This window comes from Amborella trichopoda, chromosome 9 (genome assembly GCF_054954075.1).
Source record: "Amborella trichopoda isolate Santa Cruz 75 chromosome 9, AtrichopodaSantaCruz75HAP2 v2.0, whole genome shotgun sequence".
Classification (NCBI taxonomy): Eukaryota; Viridiplantae; Streptophyta; class Magnoliopsida; order Amborellales; family Amborellaceae; genus Amborella; species Amborella trichopoda.
In genome coordinates, this window is record NC_142344.1 from 36020565 (window position 1) to 36038428 (window position 17864).

Genomic DNA, 17864 nt, shown 5'->3' on the forward strand with positions numbered 1-17864 from the left:
TATGAACTTATTTTAACCATTAAATTACATCACACAAAATAAAAATCAGAGAACTATCATGGATGAAGTATATAATCATACATGGACTACAATAAAGAATGATTTTTTATAAGAACCTTTTAGTTTTTTTGACAAAAACCTTTCATTTTTTTACAAGAAATGTTTGTCGTATTACATTTTTTTTGTTTCTAGCAAGAACCTTTTTTTTGGCAAAAAATACTTGTATTAATTTTTTTTATAAGAACTTTTTTTTTTATATAATAACTTTTTATTACTTTTTATTTTGTTTGACAAAAACCTTTTATTTTTGTGACAAAAAAAAGAAATTTGACAAGAAAAATAATTGATAAGAACCTTTCATTTTTTTTTATAAGAAAATTTTTATTTTATTGATAAGAAAAAAATTTGACTAAATGCAAAATTGATAAAAAAACCTTTCATTTTTTTTATAAGAAAAAAATTTGACAAAAAGCGAAATTGATAAAAAAACCTTTTATTTTTTTCTCATAACAAAAATACTTGTTGAATTATTATTTTTTTATAAGAACTTTTTTTTTTTTGAAAATAGCTTTTTATTACTTTTTTTTTTTGACAAAAAAAAGAAATTTTACAAGAAAAATAATTGATAAGAACCTTTCATTTTTTTTAAAAGAAAATTTTTATTTTATTGATAAGAAATTTTTTTTACAAAATGTGAAATTGATAAAAAAAACCTTTCATTTTTTTGATAATAAAAAAATTTGACAAAATGTGAAATTGATAAAAAAACCTTTTATTTTTTTTATAAGAACAAAATTTGACCTCAAAAAAATAAAATTGACAAGAAAAATATTTATAAGAAAAAAAATTGACCTAAAAAAAGTAAAATTGACAAGAAAAATAGTTGATAAAAGAACCCCCTTTCGTCCCAAGGAGAATGGAACCCACACTCTCCACTTGCAAAAAGAAAGTTATAACTAGTAAGCCACATGCTACTTAGTAGTATTAAAAGCGCAAACAAAATATATAATATAGTAATGTTTCAAGTTAATACCTTCATATTATCCCACATCGAAGAGGTAGAAGGAAGTTGTAGTGAATAAATACCTCTTTATAGTTAACGAGGATAACGCGTGTGAAGTAAGGAGGGTCACGCGACGAGGTATGCGGACCTTAAGGTACATGTACTTATTAAAATTTACAAAAATGCCCATTGAAGAAAATTTACAAAAATGCTCATTGAAGAATCGGCGGGCCATGATGTCATGAATCGAAGAACCGAAAGAATCATGACGTCACATGGCGATTTACGGTATGGAATCGCCGGTTCTTCTCTAGAACTGAGCGATTTTCGGTATTTCACTAGAACCGGATCAGGTCTGCCGGTTCCCGAGTCGAATCGGACGCCGACTTTTGAATCACTGGTCTTGTGTGTTTAGATTAAACACACTCTCTTGTCTCCATGCCATTTAATTTCATTTTTTTCCTGCATCTTGTAGTTAGATTCTTCACCCCTGCTTATTTATATTTCCTTAGTTTAGTTGATTATTTGTGGTTCTCTTCCCTTATTCTCCTTCTCAACTTATGTTCGTAAATTCTCTTTTTATCTCAACCCCTTTTCAAAAGCTTTCTTTATTGAGTTCCAAGGTTAAGATAGTAGGGAAGCTGGCTTTATTGGCAATCCGAGAGGGATAAGGTCTTAGGACCCGATTTTCCATCGGAACATAATTTGACGAGACACATACTCTATCAACTTATCGATTTGTTTGCATCCCAAACCAAGGCGGGGGCAAAATACCGTACTCACAATTTCGAGTATAAACAGTCTGGCACCCACCGTGGGGCGTCAAGCTTCCCTTCCATCTCAACTGTTGAAGAACCTCTTGAACTCTCGTTCCTAAAGGCCGCCATCAACGCGGAACTCAACCCAGATCGTCGCCAGCTTTCGTTGCTTTTCAGGATCCGAAACTGACAAAAGTTATCATGCGAAGGTATCAAAAACCCCCTCGACAAATTTTGCCTGTCTTGGTTGCTCCATTGTGCACTTTATGGAAGTTCAGAGGCTAGCGCCAGTGGCATTGCCGTTGGCGCCATTGCTAAGCCCTTGAGGTTCCAGAGAGTCCTTTCACCTTTTTCGGGCTTGTTGTTGGCCTTTTTCACTGAGTTTCAAGGAAAAGGATTTTGATGCCATTTACACTATCTTCAGCGGCATTTGCATTGCCGCTAGGATCTTGTCCCCACTGATTCTCAACCGAGACTGTCTGGGACCACAGATCTTGGGCACCATTGGCATTGGCATCGGAATTCAATTGCCTTGGAAAGTCCCCCTTTGGTTGGTAGTGTAGTTTTATGGCTTTCCTTCTTTTACTTGCCTCCTCGGCACCCTTGTTTTTTGAGGGAACCTCTTCCCTCATCTCTATCTTGTGCCTCGAATAGGTTACACCCGACTCTAAGCACGCCTGAGTCAACTTAAGTTGCACTCTTCACTTGGACCGTGCTTTGGTCCTCTTTGGCTTGGAACCCACATTGCCCGGCACCAAGGTGCCTGACACTCAATCATTGCTAAGGCACCTAGCCCTTCACTTTCACTGCGCTTCAATTCGGTTCACCATATCGAAGCGCACCCCAATCGGTGTAATCAACACCTCGTGTTCATTTTCCTTGAGCACATTATTGATTGACTGATACACCTTTCATGTGCACACGTACTGATTTACCACACTCACACTTATGCACCCGAGCGCACGTGTAAAACTTCTTTCAAACTTAATTTATCCCAAAACCTGCATTCGACCTTAATGTTTTTGGAGTGGGCACCTAGTTCCTAAAGGAAGAGCAGCAGGGATCGTGGGCCCTCAATGAGAGTGCACCCTCTGTATATACTCGGCCTCTAAGGACACCCCACAATAATTTGGACCTATAATCACTTATAGGGGTGGTCTGGACGAAAGGTGGTTGTACCCTGATACCTTACCTCATTTCTAAACTAGGTCTTACCCTAGGTAGGAACTCTAAGCTGGGCCTTACCCACTAGCGCTTTAGAGGTACCCATGTCTTTTCGCTTGAATTGAGTGTCTAAGTAGTGAGATGTATTGCTACCCAAGTATGGTGGTGGGAGAGTCGGACACTAAGTCGACCGCCAACTCGTATTGAAGGTTGGGTATGTCGTTCGGCCGTCGATCGAGACAACCTATAGCTATCCTGTGAGACTATGGGACCCAGCCTCAGCCTAGGTCTGTGGTTAGGTCACTTAGTTGTCAATCCGGAGACCAACTAAGTCGCTGGTCCGACTCTAGGGATTGTAAAGTTTGTACTACCCAAAGCACCATAAATAGTCAAGGGATTAGGCCAGGTGTACTCCTCCAATAAGCCAGAGTGCTGCCCCCGTCTCGATACCGGACGCAATATAGGGTATGTGCTTTCAGTGGTGGTCAAGCCGATGATTTAAGTATAGCTGATCCTCTTGTACCAATAGCTCCCCGTCCTCTTAATAGAGAGCAGTCCGATAGGGGCAGTGCCACATGATCTTCTAGTGTCCGCAGCAGCCAAGGGCTGACCAAGCACCTCTCATAGTAGCTCAACTTAGTATTAGGCTAGCACACAACTTTGGTGTGGCCCAATTCCCTCTAGGGACGAACCAACCAGTAGTGGATAATTCTGTAGATTCAACTAGGATAACTCTAGCTGTTCTCCAAGCCATGGGAAATCCTAGCTTAGTGCATGCAGCCAACTTCTCGGCCCAAACTAATCTAAGCCCCCCTCAACCCGGTCAAGCACAACCCGATCTGGGAATGGTACTGAACCAACCTGCCTTTGATCCATCATACTAGTTCTACAACCCTCAACCCACGGGAAATCCTCCTATGACACTGATATACCTGACACTGCCCCAGCTAACTCCTCTACACCCTGCTAGTCAACCTGCCACTTTAGGAAGTAACTCTTGGGTATCATACACACAGACGAACATGAAATACCAATCCTTGGAAGGAAAAATGAAAATCATGCACGCAACGCTTCAAAGATTAGGGGTCGACAATCCCACTCTCACCTAGCCTTATGACGAGTCTTATCTGGATGGATTCGCCAACCTACTTATGATCTTCTTGCTGCCGGAATTTCAAAATCGATTTAGTGGCAAAGGTGACCCATGCCTTCACATAACTAGCTATCTTTTAGCTGTGCCAGCAATCTGAGATTGACCGGTCACCCTTAAAGCAATGTTTGCCCATAATCTCGCAGGAGATGCCACCGTCTGGTATAATGAGTTTGTGGGGGACTACCCCGAGGTTATATGCTGAGAAATGTTTAAAAGACTTGTCGTTCACTTTGGTACCAAGAAACCGTGATCAGTCTTGGTAGGGGAACTAGTCGCCCTTAAGCAAGGACCGGATGAGCCATTCACTAATTTCATTGACCAGTTTACTGCCATGACCTCAAAGGTCACATGATGCCCATTATCAGACCATGCCAATATCTGCAGGATATTGGAGAATGCCGACAATGAATACAAGACATTCTTCAGTCACGACGGTGTCTCTCTGATGTTTAACATTATGTCAGAAAGCATCACGCTATACGAGACAACTAAATCTCATATAATTGGTATCAAGCTGACCTAGAACCAAAAAATCAATGAAGCCTTGAGAAAAATCCCTCGAGCTAAACAAGCTGGGGAGGTAAAACAAATTATCCTCCACTAGGAAAATCCAAGTAATCAAGTTCGATCGGTTGGCTAAGACCAACGAGGGAACCAAAATGTGGGTGGTAACTGATACAGACCCTATAGTCAGCGCAGACCTCAAAGGTGCTTCATCCCATTAAAATAACCTATGACCGAAGTACATCAGCTTTTGAAGGAAGGAGATTCGATTCTTCCACTTCCTTCACCACTCCCATATGAGATTACAGATAAAAAGAAAGTACTATGAATAACATCATCACCATGAACATAATACCTACGATTGCTACACCCCTTAAGCATCAAATTGAAAATCTAATAGAAAGAGGGCTCATTAAAATAGTGAAACCTGGTGAGTCCGTTAAAGAGGCCAGTCAAAAGATGGGAATCTATGTCAACCCATTGCAGACTATTGACCCCTAGCCTAGTATGCCGCTGCTTACAAGCTCGAAGATCCTACTATTAGATTCAAGGGGCAAGGCCACGGTCTGCACCATCCATGAAGAGCCGTATATCATAGACCTTTCCTTACTCATCTTCCCATGTGCAATACTGGCTACTTCAATGATTCCAAGGGAAACTATCCCTCGAGAACCTCTCTGAGACATCTCGATACCCACCATTCAAAATGACCAATGGGATCCTACCCCTTTGGAATCTCAGTCATGGCATCAAGACGTCATGATGACAATTACCCCGAAGATCTTAGAGGAGTTTGACCTTCAGGACTCCTTGATACAGCCTCAAGACATTGAGATGATCCCTAGTGAGGAAATCGAATAAGATAACTACCTATCTCCTAATAGCTTGGCAATGATCATGGTTGAAGAGGGGTATCCCACTCAGAAAACAATCCAATTAGAAGGAGTATGTGAGGAGGTTGACTCATGGATCAACGACCAACCCTCTTACACCCTTATTGATGGGGTTATTACTTCACTTATGAGAGATACTAGACACTTCAAGCTAACTTGGCTCAAAGCCGACATGTTACAAGAAAGGATGGGAAATCCTGGCCCTATGCCACAATCGGTCACCAATGACTCGACTTCTAGTGCTCGACTAGTTCAAGAGGGGGAAACTACTAGTCTTTCTAGCACCTATGACCTCCTAGCACACGTAGATAGGATCCTTGCTTCTATATCCATTCTCGATTTTCTTGGGAGTTCTCCGATTCACTGGCGCCCAATCGATAGCATGCTCCGAAAGGTGCATGTGCCACCCAGCACTGGACCCGAACAACTCAGTGGAAGGATCACACAATTAACGGCTTCAAAGCCCATTACCTTCAACGATGATGGCATTCTTCATGACACTAATCGATACCATAACCAAGCCCTTTGCATCACTGTCCATGTGGCTTGCCATGGAATCCTAGGGTGGTCACCATTTATGTTGACCAGCCCCAAGCTGTTAATCTACTGGAATTAGACCCATCAGGGGCATCAATATCCCGAGAAGCTTTGATGCACCTCTTGTGATATATGATGAGCCTCACTGTGCCACTCTTTCTCTCGAAATAGGTAATCTTACTCTCGAAAAGTTCCAAAGCTCTCCATACTACGAACAAATCCAATTTTGCTATGATAAATACAACTATGGATCACCCAAAGCCTGGTACTTGCTTGTAACCCAAGGCTTTCACGTCGGGCATGGCCTAGGACCCTTGGAAATAAGGGCAACAACGACAGTTGCAAATTCCATGAATATAAAACAAAAAAAACATGACTGGAGAGGGTTAGGGTGGTCACATGCCCTTGTGGAAAACTATGAGAAGCCCGAAGGGCCGATCAAGTTCACTTTCATGGGAATTCAAAACCTGATTCCATAAACCCTACTCCATCCCAATAAATGTGAGGCATCATTCCATTATCATACAATATTGCTTTTGGAACTTCACAATTGCCGGACATCGGACAACAAGTATCACCTTCTCACCCTATATCCCTGGCTCCACACGGGTCTCAAAATTTCCAATTTCCATCGAACACACACACAAGCCAGTTGAGGACCATCTCGCCCAACTCTACTTGAGTAGTTGAAGAATGCCCCCAAATATGGTTCACACTCGCCTGACCTCTCAAGAAGTCCAAGGACAGAATTTTTTCTCACTCTGATGATCTCTAATGCACTGGAAGGTTTCCAACAACACCAACAAACACTTATGCCAATAAACGGGTAGGCGTGGGGTATCCCCAGGAGTGCCCCGTGCCCTCGTTTTTTCCTGTCACCTCATTCAGTCTCATACGGGACATTAATTCTAAAAAAAATAAAAATCTTAACAAATCTAATGAAAATTCAGATTTTATTAAAGAAAATTTGAAAGACAAAAAGATCTCAAACCAATCCAAGAATCCTATAATGGAAAACTCAATTCATGGTGACGAGCCAGAGCCCTCTATCCCGACGATCGTCGTTAAAGAGATGTTGGATGTTAATCTGGGTTCCGAGGATGACTTGAAAATAACCAAAGTCGGGAGTTCCTTGTCACCCGAAGAGCGAGACAAGATGGTGGCCTTCCTCAAAGAATACATGGATGTCTTTGCTTGAGCATATAGCGACATGCCTGGACTAGATCCCGCCCTAATTGAGCACCACTTCAACGTATAGGAGAACGCAAATCCTATCAAACAAAAGACCCAGCGACTAAAGACCCACTTGACACTTAAAACCAAGGAGCCAAACTTCATCGTGCCCATCGATTATCTCGATTGGTTGGCCAATATTGTTGTCGTCCCTAAGAAGGATGACCGAATCCGAATGTGCGTCGATTTCAGGGATCTGAACAAGGCATGCCCAAAAGACAATTTTTAGTTACCCAATATAGATGCTCTAGTCGACCATACTGCCGAACAAGAGTTACCATTTATGGATGGTTTCTCAAGACACAATAAAATCGGTATGGCTAAGGAAGATCAAATAAAAATGTCTTTCATTACACCATGGGGAGCCTACTGCTATCGAGTCATACCTTTGGTCTCAAGAATGCTGGAGCAACCTATCAAAGGGCAATGACCGTCATATTCCATGACATGATGCATATAAACATGGAAAACTATGTGGATGATATCTCAAAACTAGGGGTGACCACCAAGTTGTATTTAAAATCAGTATTCGAGCGACTCTACAGATATCAACTGAAACTCAACCCACAAAAATGTGCTTTTAGAGTAGCTTGGGGGAAATTGCTGGGCTTCATAATCAGTCAAAGGGGCATCCAAGTGGGCTAAAAAATCTGTGCTGTCATTGACATGCCTGCTCCCAAAAACATAAGGGAAATACGAGGTCTGCAAGGAAGAATGCAAGCATAAGGCGTTTCATATCGAAAATAGCAGACAAATGTGAACCCTTCAGCCGGCTATTGAAAAAAGATACGTCGTTTGAATGAGATGAAAAGTGTCAAGAAGCTTTTAAATGAATAAAACATTACTTTACCAATCCACCGCTATTAAGCCCTCATGTTCCCAACAAACCCATGTTCTTATACCTTTCTATGAACAATAAGACCATGGGGGCTATGTTGGGGCAATGTGACGACCAATGGAAGGAGCGAACCATTTACTATCTAAGTAAAACCTTGGACGACTACGAAACCATGTACACAGATGTTGAAAAGTATTGTGTCGCTTTAATTTCGGCAACTCAAAAGCTGAGACGTTATGTTTTATGACATATCGTAAAACTCTTCTCAAAGATGGACCCGTTAAAATACATCATCGAAAAGCCAATCCTCAACGGATGTATGCTCCTAAGTGAGCTCAAAATCAACTATGTCACCCAAGAGTTGATCAAGGGGCAAGCGATAGCTAACCACTTAGCTGAACATGCGCTCTTTAGTAATGAATATGGGGTAGGAGTATTTGACTGATCTACCCGATAAAAACCTCTTCAACATAAAGTGTCTGACTTGGGAGTTACACTTCGGTGGTGCAAAAAATGAATATGGGGCAAGAGTGTGTATTATTCTATGTTCACCCGAAGAGTCATGATTCCTATTTCTATGAGACTTAACTTCTTATGCACCAACAACGTACCCGAATATCAAGCCCTAATAACTGGGCTTAAAAGTGTTGTTGAACTCCGAATCAAAAGATTACGGGTTATCGATAATTCACTCCTTGTGATAAGTCAAATCTATGGGGCATAGAAGGTACGAAAAGAAAGATTGGTCCCCATCATGAAAAGCTGGGGCACCTAATTAAAAATTTCAAAGAAATCACCTTCCAACATGTGGTAAGGATTAACAACAAATTTGCAGATACCCTTGCCACCCTAGCCTCCATGGTTAATATCCCTCCAGGGGTAGATGTCAAACCCTTCTACGTCAGACACAAACATGGTCCCTCTATCCCAAAAGGAAATAAAATTGAAGGAATAGACGAAATGAAGAAGAAGTGGGGGGAGTCTTTGCCACAAATGAATAAGGCCAAGTAGAAGTTAGACAATGGTACAGTGACATACTCACCCTTCTAAAAAGCAATGAATATCCAGAAGAGGCAAGTACAAAAAAACAAGGAAGCCCTAAGAAGATTTTCAATCAACCTTTTTATCTGGGGCGACCAAATTGACAAGAAATTCCTTGATGGAGTCCTTTTAAGATGTATTAATCACCTTGAAATTGATTAAAGTATCACTGGAGCACACAGTGAAGGAGGACATCCTGGGGCAGCTGCCCTCACTCAGAAACAAGGATTTTATTGGACTACCATGGCAGAGGACTGTTGGAAGCATGCGAAGAGTTGTCTCAAATGTCAAATATATGGGGACCTTATTCATGTGCCATCCATGCCTCTGAATTTAACACCACCAGTATGGCTCTTTGCAAGGTGGGCCCTTCATGTTATAGGAATGATATCTCCTAGAGCATCAAATCGACACAGGTTCATCGTAACCGCCACCAAATACTTCACCAAATGGGTAAAAGTTGCCTCCATGAAGATTGAAGGACGACATGTGGCACGATTCCTCAAGAACATCATTTATTGATTTGGGGTCCCAGAAGAAATCATCACTGATAATGGGACGAATTTCAAAAATGATATTGTCACAAGCATATGCAAGAAATTTGACATAACTCAGAAATTTTCTACACCCTACTATCCTCAAGGAAATGGCCAAGCTGAGGCCACCAACAAAGCTCTTCTCAGGATCATTGATAGAACCATATAGAATGGAAAATATTGGCATAAAAATTACAAGATGCCTTATGGGCATACCAGACCAATACGAAGACACCAACCGGTATGATTCCATATTTATTAGTCTACGGTATGGAGGCGGTCACACCTGTTGTCATTGATATCCCCTCTCTTAGGATACTTTCTATTCGCTTTAGATGATGATGGAATACATGAAGCACGATTAGCCTCCTTTCTCACTTTAGATGAGAGGTGACTCTGACATTGCAATACCATGTGAAGCTACCACAAGCACATCGAGCAAGCCTACCTAAGGAAGGTCATTCCAAGACAATTTCAAGTTGACGACATGGTACTAAAGAAGATATTCTACTCATTTTCCAAACACCCATTGAGAAAATTCAAATCTAATTGGGAAGGACCATTCGTGGTAATCAAGGTACATCCAGACAACTCTTACAGGTTAAGAAACCAAGATGGGATGGAAATAAACATCTTATATCTTAAGAAATATTACCCATAAGGGACACAGACAAAAAAAAAAAAATGGAAACAATTTTTTTAAAAAATCCAATAAATATATATATATATATATATATAAAGAGAAAAAAAAAGGGGCAGACATGGTCAATACCCGAAAGGGCACCATGGGTAAAAACGGAACAACTGACATAGAAGAAATACTATTGGAAAAAAAAATTCAAAACAAAAATCTAGGAATAATGAAAATCTGAAAAGGATGCTATTACCCCATGCCATGTGCGAAAACCCCAAAAAGGGGCGTTCAAGGCTTAGATCTACCAAGGAAAGCCAACGGTACGTTCAAGGGTCACAAGCCTCCCAGAATTCTTAGATATTCTAGGGAAGTTAGAATAATCCAAGAAGACACTCCTTTGGCCACTGAGATGGTAGGTTGAAGAGAAACCAAAGAAGATCTACTGATATGCAAGACAAGGGACATGTGCTTGAGGCGAAAATACTTGAGACTTCCAAGTCCTCTTGGTCTAAGATGGAACTAGCCTAACTGTGACCAGGCCTTCTAAAAATTCAAATTCCCTTTTCAAAAAGGGATTACTTTTAAAAAATGGGTCGTTTGATTCATAAGAATCCACTCTTAGGGCAAAACCTAATTTTCAAAGCTAGGATCCCAAACTAGTTTCTAGATTTAATTAAACCCCTAAAAAACTACTTAATTCCATTCATACCAAGGGGCCATAAGTGTTTAAACTATAAGGCCCACTCTTATTTTAAAATGATTTTATGAAAATCAGCTTTCACTCACTCCCAATATTTTCGAGAAAATCTTTTAAAATATGATCTAGAGTCCATGGTTGCACGACTTTAAACTGCTAACTACCATTTGATGGAAACGGTATTTCCTCGCTTATGACCAGTCTAACTAGTGCAAAAAGGGGTCTCTCTCATGGCCGTGTTTTCGAGGAAATTAAGGGACGACTCGTTTTCCATCTTTTATGTGCCCGACATACAAGGGAGAAATGGCTTATACAAGTCAAGAAGAAAAAGATTCACCTGTAAATGTGTGCCCATGGTTGGTGTCAATCAACCCATCTACATACAAACATACATACAAGGATATAAGCAATCAATGGGAATAACATATGATTAGCAAAAAGGAACTAAAAACATAAATGATAGAATCCAAAAGATGTGGTGATCACTTAAAGCACTGTAATTCCAAAAGGGCCAACCACAAGAGGCATGTAAAGCCCAAAAACCAACTATCAAAATGCGAGACTAAGGGAATGGCAACTCCGGGAAGAGCGGTGAGACAAAAAGGCCTCATGGTTGCTTGCCTCTGGTCACAAAGCACTCTCTACCTAGCGGGACCCTCCCTCTCCCAATCGTAAGGAACAACTAGATAAGGCTAAGCTCTGTGTGTGCTTCAAAGGGGGAGGACGAGGACACCAGGCCAAGGCAAGCTCTATGACGGGAGAAGGGTCTGTCCCTCCAACAGCATAAACTGCTGACAAAGCAGTCACAACATCCCCGTGACTCGCATACTTACCTAATGCATGATCCTGCCCAAGAACAAAGAGGAGACAAAGCAAAAAAAAAAAAAGATGGGGATCAGAAGATAACGTGGATAAAAAAAAGGAGAAGGGAAAGAAGGGCCAGAATGCATACCTTCTTGGCTCGGAGGAGCCGACACTCGGAATGATAAAGAACGATCCGAGAGCGTAAACACCCGATCTCTCTAAATGCAGGACCCTAAGATGCCTGTGGAATGGGTGAGACACCTAGAGACCCCATTCGTGGAAGAGGATAGCCCATCTAAGAAGTATCGTAAAGACTTTGACAAAGGGAACCCCTCTCACGCTCAATCGGAGATCGACTTCGAACAACATCCTCATACTCTCTCTGCAACTGAGCATGCTGCTCTTGTAATTGCCTCAGTCTCGATCAAAAATTATTATGCTCAGCTCGCATATCCTCAACTGAACTAGTTCATAGATCTTTGGGCTTCGATTACCAAGGAATAGAAACTTTACAAATTAAATCCGACGATTGGTACTCCATTGCTGTCATTTCATATGTATATGGTTACAATTACCTATGTTCTCAGTGTACTTATTATGTCACACCAGGAGGATTATTAGCTAAGAGAGTTTTGAAGATCAGACAGGGTGTGGACCTAAACTGGATCAAGGTCGAGCTACGCACGGTCCCTTGGTTCGGACCAAAAGGGGGCCTAGGTTCAGACCTGGGTGTGAACCTGGTTCGGAGCTAGGATAGGTTGGGTACAAGCCTAGGCTTGGACCAAGAGAATTTCAACTCGTACCAGAAGAGGATTCGGACTGAGAGCTACGGTTAAACAAGTGAGATAAGCAACACAGCACTCGAAAACTTTTGCCCTAAATTATGGGTAGGTTCAGTCTGAGTGGGTTCCTAACTATTGAATTGTGGCTAGGTTGAGTAGGTCCCCACATAGGTCCTGGCTTCCAGTTATAGGATTTTCATCAGGTCCTACTGTGTGTGGAGTTGCTTTGAGGCAAAGGATTACGGAGGGGCGCTCATAGTTAAAGTTACACGAATCACTACCGCCTCGGCTCTCAATGCTAGGTTCCCCTCACACAATGTTAGGTTCCCCTCACACACCTATTACGAATTTTGGGGGTTTTCAAAAATATTTGTTGGTTCTTAGGCATTCCCGATCTGGTGTGTGCAAGAGTGCGTAAAAGAAGCACACAAGCAAAAAAAAAGTAGCAAGCAAGCAGGCACACTTAGCACAAATCGTGCCAAGTGAGATATGCATCGGGTCGGGTTTTTGACTGACCAAAAGCAAAGTTCAGATGTGGGTGTAAGCAACCCCAAAGAAGGTATACAACAAATGAAAGTGGAACCAGGCATAACCTGTGCCTAGTTGAGTGCGCCTCGAGCCAAGGGTGACTCGATCAGAACACAATTAGAGAGAGTGCAGGTGACCCTGGAATTCGTTTTTTTTCTTCTTCTTTTTTAATGAATAGAGAAAAGTAGCAAATGTTGAATCACAAGCAAAGAAATGAAAAGAGACTTTTTTTTACAAAGTATTTTTTTTTGAAATAGAGAGGGGTCCGAAAGGTGATTTTTTTTAATTTTTTTTTAAGTGGAGACCCCTTTTTTTTTTTAGAAAATGAAGTGGCTTTAAAAATAAAAAATTTTGTAGCAAAAGTGATTTTTTTTTTTTTTGAAACCAAATAAGCTTTAAAAGTTGTTTTTTCTATCTTGCAAAGTAAAATTTACTTTTCTAAAAATGAGAAATGCCTCAAAATTTTTTTTTCTTTTTTAAAGCAAGATTGTCTTTAAAAGAGTTTTTTTTTTTTTGGACAAAGATACCTAATTTTTAGAAATGAGAAATTCCTTAATTTTTTTTTTTTTTGAAAGCAAGATTGCCTTTAAAAGATTTCATATTTTTTTTTTTTAAGACAAAGATGCCTAAAAAATTTTCTGATTTTTTTTATTTATTTAGTAAAGTGATTTTTTATTTAAAAAAAGAAGAAGCTAAAGATACATTTTTTTCTTTTTTTAGTGGATAAGAAAGATGGTCTCAAACACCAACTCCTGTTCTTTTTTTTCTTTTTTTTGAGATAGAATGACCTTAAAAAAGACAAAACAAATTTTCACAAAAATGATATCTTTTTTTTCTTTTTTTTTTTCTTTTTTTAAACAAAGAGACTTTAAGAAAAAAAAATTTATTGCAAAAGAATTTTTCTCTTTCTTTTTTTTTCAAAAATGAGAAAGGCCCTAATTGTTTTTTTTTGTTTTTCTATCTCTCACGCCTTAAAACTTTCCCTCTCTCTCACGATCTTTCTTCCTATTCTCTCAATCTCCTTTTCCTTTTTCTCCCTATTTTCTTTGATATATAGGAGCTTCCATATTTCTCCCTTATCCTTTTAACAAGATAATCACAAGTTAACAAGTTTTTTAGGGAAATAAATAAGAAGATGTGATGGCCATGAGCCAAAAAAAATCAGCAAAATAATAACAAGTTAACAAATTTTTGATGTAAAGAAATAAAAAGACGTGATGGCCATGAGCAAAAAATAAATAAGCAAGATAATAACAAGTTAACAAATTTTTGATGTAAAGAAATAGAAAGGTGTGATGACCATGAGAAAGAGATCAACACAAAAAAGAAAATAATGATAAGGGCTCAAAAAGGACGAAAAAAGCTTGCAAACATAATAGCAAAGGAAGGACATCAAGAGATGAATTCGATGGAAGGTGGTGTTTCAATTTTTTTTTTTTTTTTACTTAAACTTCAAAACGTGCCCCCTAAAAGAGATTGGAGCTTTTATTATTATTATTATTTACAAAGTTTTTTTTTTTTTCTTTTTTTTTTTTAATCAAAGAGGCCTTAAAAAGTTTCTCATAGCAAAATAGGTTTTTTTTTTAAAAAATAAAAAACTGAGAAAAAATCTATTTGGTTTTTTTTTTTTAGATGCCTAAAGCAGTGTGGAATTTTTTTTTTTTGACGGATTTCTTTTGGAAAGAGAAGATGAGGAGAGAAGTGCGAGACAATGACGGGGACAAAAATGTTGAGTGTGAAAGTAAAGACGGGACTGCCACGGTTCTCCAAAAAGTTCCCCAATGAAAGTCTCCGACGAGATTTGTTTTGATAAGGGATTTCGACAAAATAACCAACTTATCCAATTTTGACCCGAAGAAGTTTTTCAAAAGCTCGTGCTACCGCTAATTAACCTATCATTAAGCCTATTATTTGACAATCTAAGAAAGAGAAGAAAGGAACAAGATAAGCCTATCATTAAAGAAAAGGAAATAAAGAAAAAAAAGAAAAATCTTCAAATCAATCTTTCCTTATCCTTTAGAAGGACTGCAGAAACCCAAAAACAAAAACCGTGTTCTCTAGGGAAACGGCAACAAAATGATTTTTTTGTTTTTTTTTTAATTTTTTCCTTTAGATTGGAGTAGTTCAAAAAGAAATTAGAACTAATGTGTAAGAGGAGCAAGGAAGCACAAATAGTTACGAGAGAAAATAGATGCTTAGGTCTTACGACCAGCAAGACCAAGCACGCGGATGTACCACAAATATTTAAGTTTTTGTTTTTTTATTTTTAAAAAGAAAACAAAACAAATAATAAAAAGTCGTCTTTCGTGCTCGGATCTAGCTCGAAATTCCCCACGGTGGGTGCTAAACTGTTTACAGTGCAAATCGAAACGATCTTCAGATGAAGACCCCTCAGATCTGAACACCACAAACTGATTTGTTTTTTTAAAAAAATGTGATAGAGAATATGGGAAAAATCGAATACTGATCTGAGGCCAGATCCTCTAAAAAACGAGCGGATCTGTTATCAGATCAGTGGCAGCGCCAGCATTGATCTGAATACGAAACACGACATAAACGTAATAAAAACTAATCTAATCTAATTAAAATGAAATAAAGCAAAAAATAAATAATAAAAGAGTAAGAAACGATAACAAACCGGGCTAGACGGCACGTGACTCCCGAGCTTTCGAGGGCTCACCCGTATCAGAACCGATGTCCTCTTTGTCTCTCTTTCTCCAAGTGTTGACCAGGGCTTAGCCAGGTTGAATGAGTTTTCTAACTTAAAGATGGTTGAAGGCTATGGTTTCCTAGGTCTCACGATCTAATTTTCTCTAGGCTCTCTCTCTCTCTTTTTTTTTTTTTGGGGGAGGGGGGCTCTTGCTCTCTCTAGATTTCATAGCCTCCTATGTCTCACTTCTCTCTCTTCTCACCTACACGTCCCACCCTAAAGATTTTCTCTCACCCCATGTGGTACGACAATTTATTTTTCTTATAGGCTTAATAGGTATGTAGAATGGAAACTATCGGATTTATTAGGTGTATAATAGATAATTACTAAAAGCTGGGGATTTGCTAAGTGTGGAATGTATAACTACTAAAAGCTAGGGATTTGCTAGGTGTGGAATGTATAATTACTAAAAGCTGGGGATTTGCTAGGTGTGGAATGGATACCTACTAAAACTATGGGATTGCTAAGTGTGGATCATAGGATGAGACCATGAAGTATGGTGGTCTATGGTTTAGGGGTCTACTAAAATAGTGTGGTCCTATGAGTTTTCTAAGGTTAAAAAAATCATAAAATTTGCCAGTTTTAAAAAATGGGGTGTCTAAAAGATGTCATGAAGACATTTCAATTAGAGACGAAACTCTAGGAAATATATATTTTCATAGCATATTTATGCCTCTCCACTGGATATTAAAGGAGTTTTGGGTGAGATGTGATATAACTTTTTTAATCCGTCTTTAGTTAAGAATACGAGATTTTAACAAATGGAGCATAAGGGAAATGTCGCTATATGTTGATAAATCAAGGTAAGACATGTTAAGGTCTTATATGCCTTAATGTCAGAAAATGATTTAACTTAGGCAATACTTGGATTTGGTCTGACTCATGTCCATATCCATCATTAGTTAAGATCGTCAGATAAGATATGCCTTGACCGACACTCTAGAGCTTCATGTTTTGGAATTGAACTGAGACTTTTAGGGAATTATATTTGAGGCCTTATAACCCTCACCATGAAATTTCATATCATTTGAAGGTGAATTAACTCATCATCTGCATGCCCTGTCAGTTAGAGCCTTAAAAGCTTTATACTCTATGCGTTAGAGCCAAGATAACATCTGGTCACCAAAGTTGGGATTTCTCTTTCAATGTGAGGAATTTTCTTATGGGACTAGGACCATTGGATTCATGACTTTGTGCTTTATCATTCTTAAAAGGTGTGGAATTATTTGACATATACGGAAGAAGCAGTTGCATCCGCAATGTTCTGTTATTTCTTATGCAATTCCCAGCAGAAACACGGTAACTTGAACGGACCATATCTCGTTCATCTGAGATCCCTTTGAAGCATGAATTGGACCACTGTACTCTCTTTGAGTCCTTTCAGCCTTCCAAATTTTATGATCAAATGATCAGTTATTAGAAAGTGGTTGAAGAAATATGAAAACATGTTATAACTGCTTAACAGACTATAAAAGATAAAAGTAACAGAATTCTTGGTTTTGCTCGTGCGATAAATTTTGTTGAATCTGGAATCTGTGAATTCAAAATTGAATGTCATAAGGATAAGCATGGACTAAGATGAATGGTTAGCAACAAGAGACGCTTATACAAATTTATTCAAGTCACATGATTATCATTCCGAAATTTGAAATATGAAGATAAACATACATGTTCAGCAGATAAACCAAGATACACTTTTGTGATTATCAGTTTGAGAAGATAAAGGCAAAGATAAGTTCAAGATAAAGATGAGCTATGCAGATTAAGATCACGAATATATAATTATCAATTGAAGATTAATACTTATTTGCTCATGAAGGGTTAGAAAATTTTTCTAGTTAAGATATTGGGTTCGCATGTTAAGCATTTTGAGATTTTGAAATACTTTTGAAAGTGGGCTTATCATAAGTTTACTTCTGCAATAGTGACATACACAAGGCATGAAAGAGATATAGTGCCAATAGAATACTATTCTCTGAGCATGATTGATACATAGAGAGCGAAGTTCATTTTAATTTCCGTGATCAACTTGAAGCCCATTCTTGAAGG

The 17864-nt window shown here is 39.0% G+C and overlaps 1 long non-coding RNA gene across 1 annotated transcript; it reads right to left on the reverse strand.

Moving 5' to 3' along the window:
* Positions 1 to 6957: 6957 nt before the first annotated feature.
* On the reverse strand, positions 6958 to 16102 carry LOC148780511 (uncharacterized). The gene is made up of 3 exons (XR_016040288.1): positions 15744 to 16102; positions 11329 to 11367; positions 6958 to 7441 (listed from the first exon to the last, which is right to left on the reverse strand). It is a non-coding gene; the product is annotated as an uncharacterized LOC148780511 (long non-coding RNA).
* Positions 16103 to 17864: the final 1762 nt, after the last annotated feature.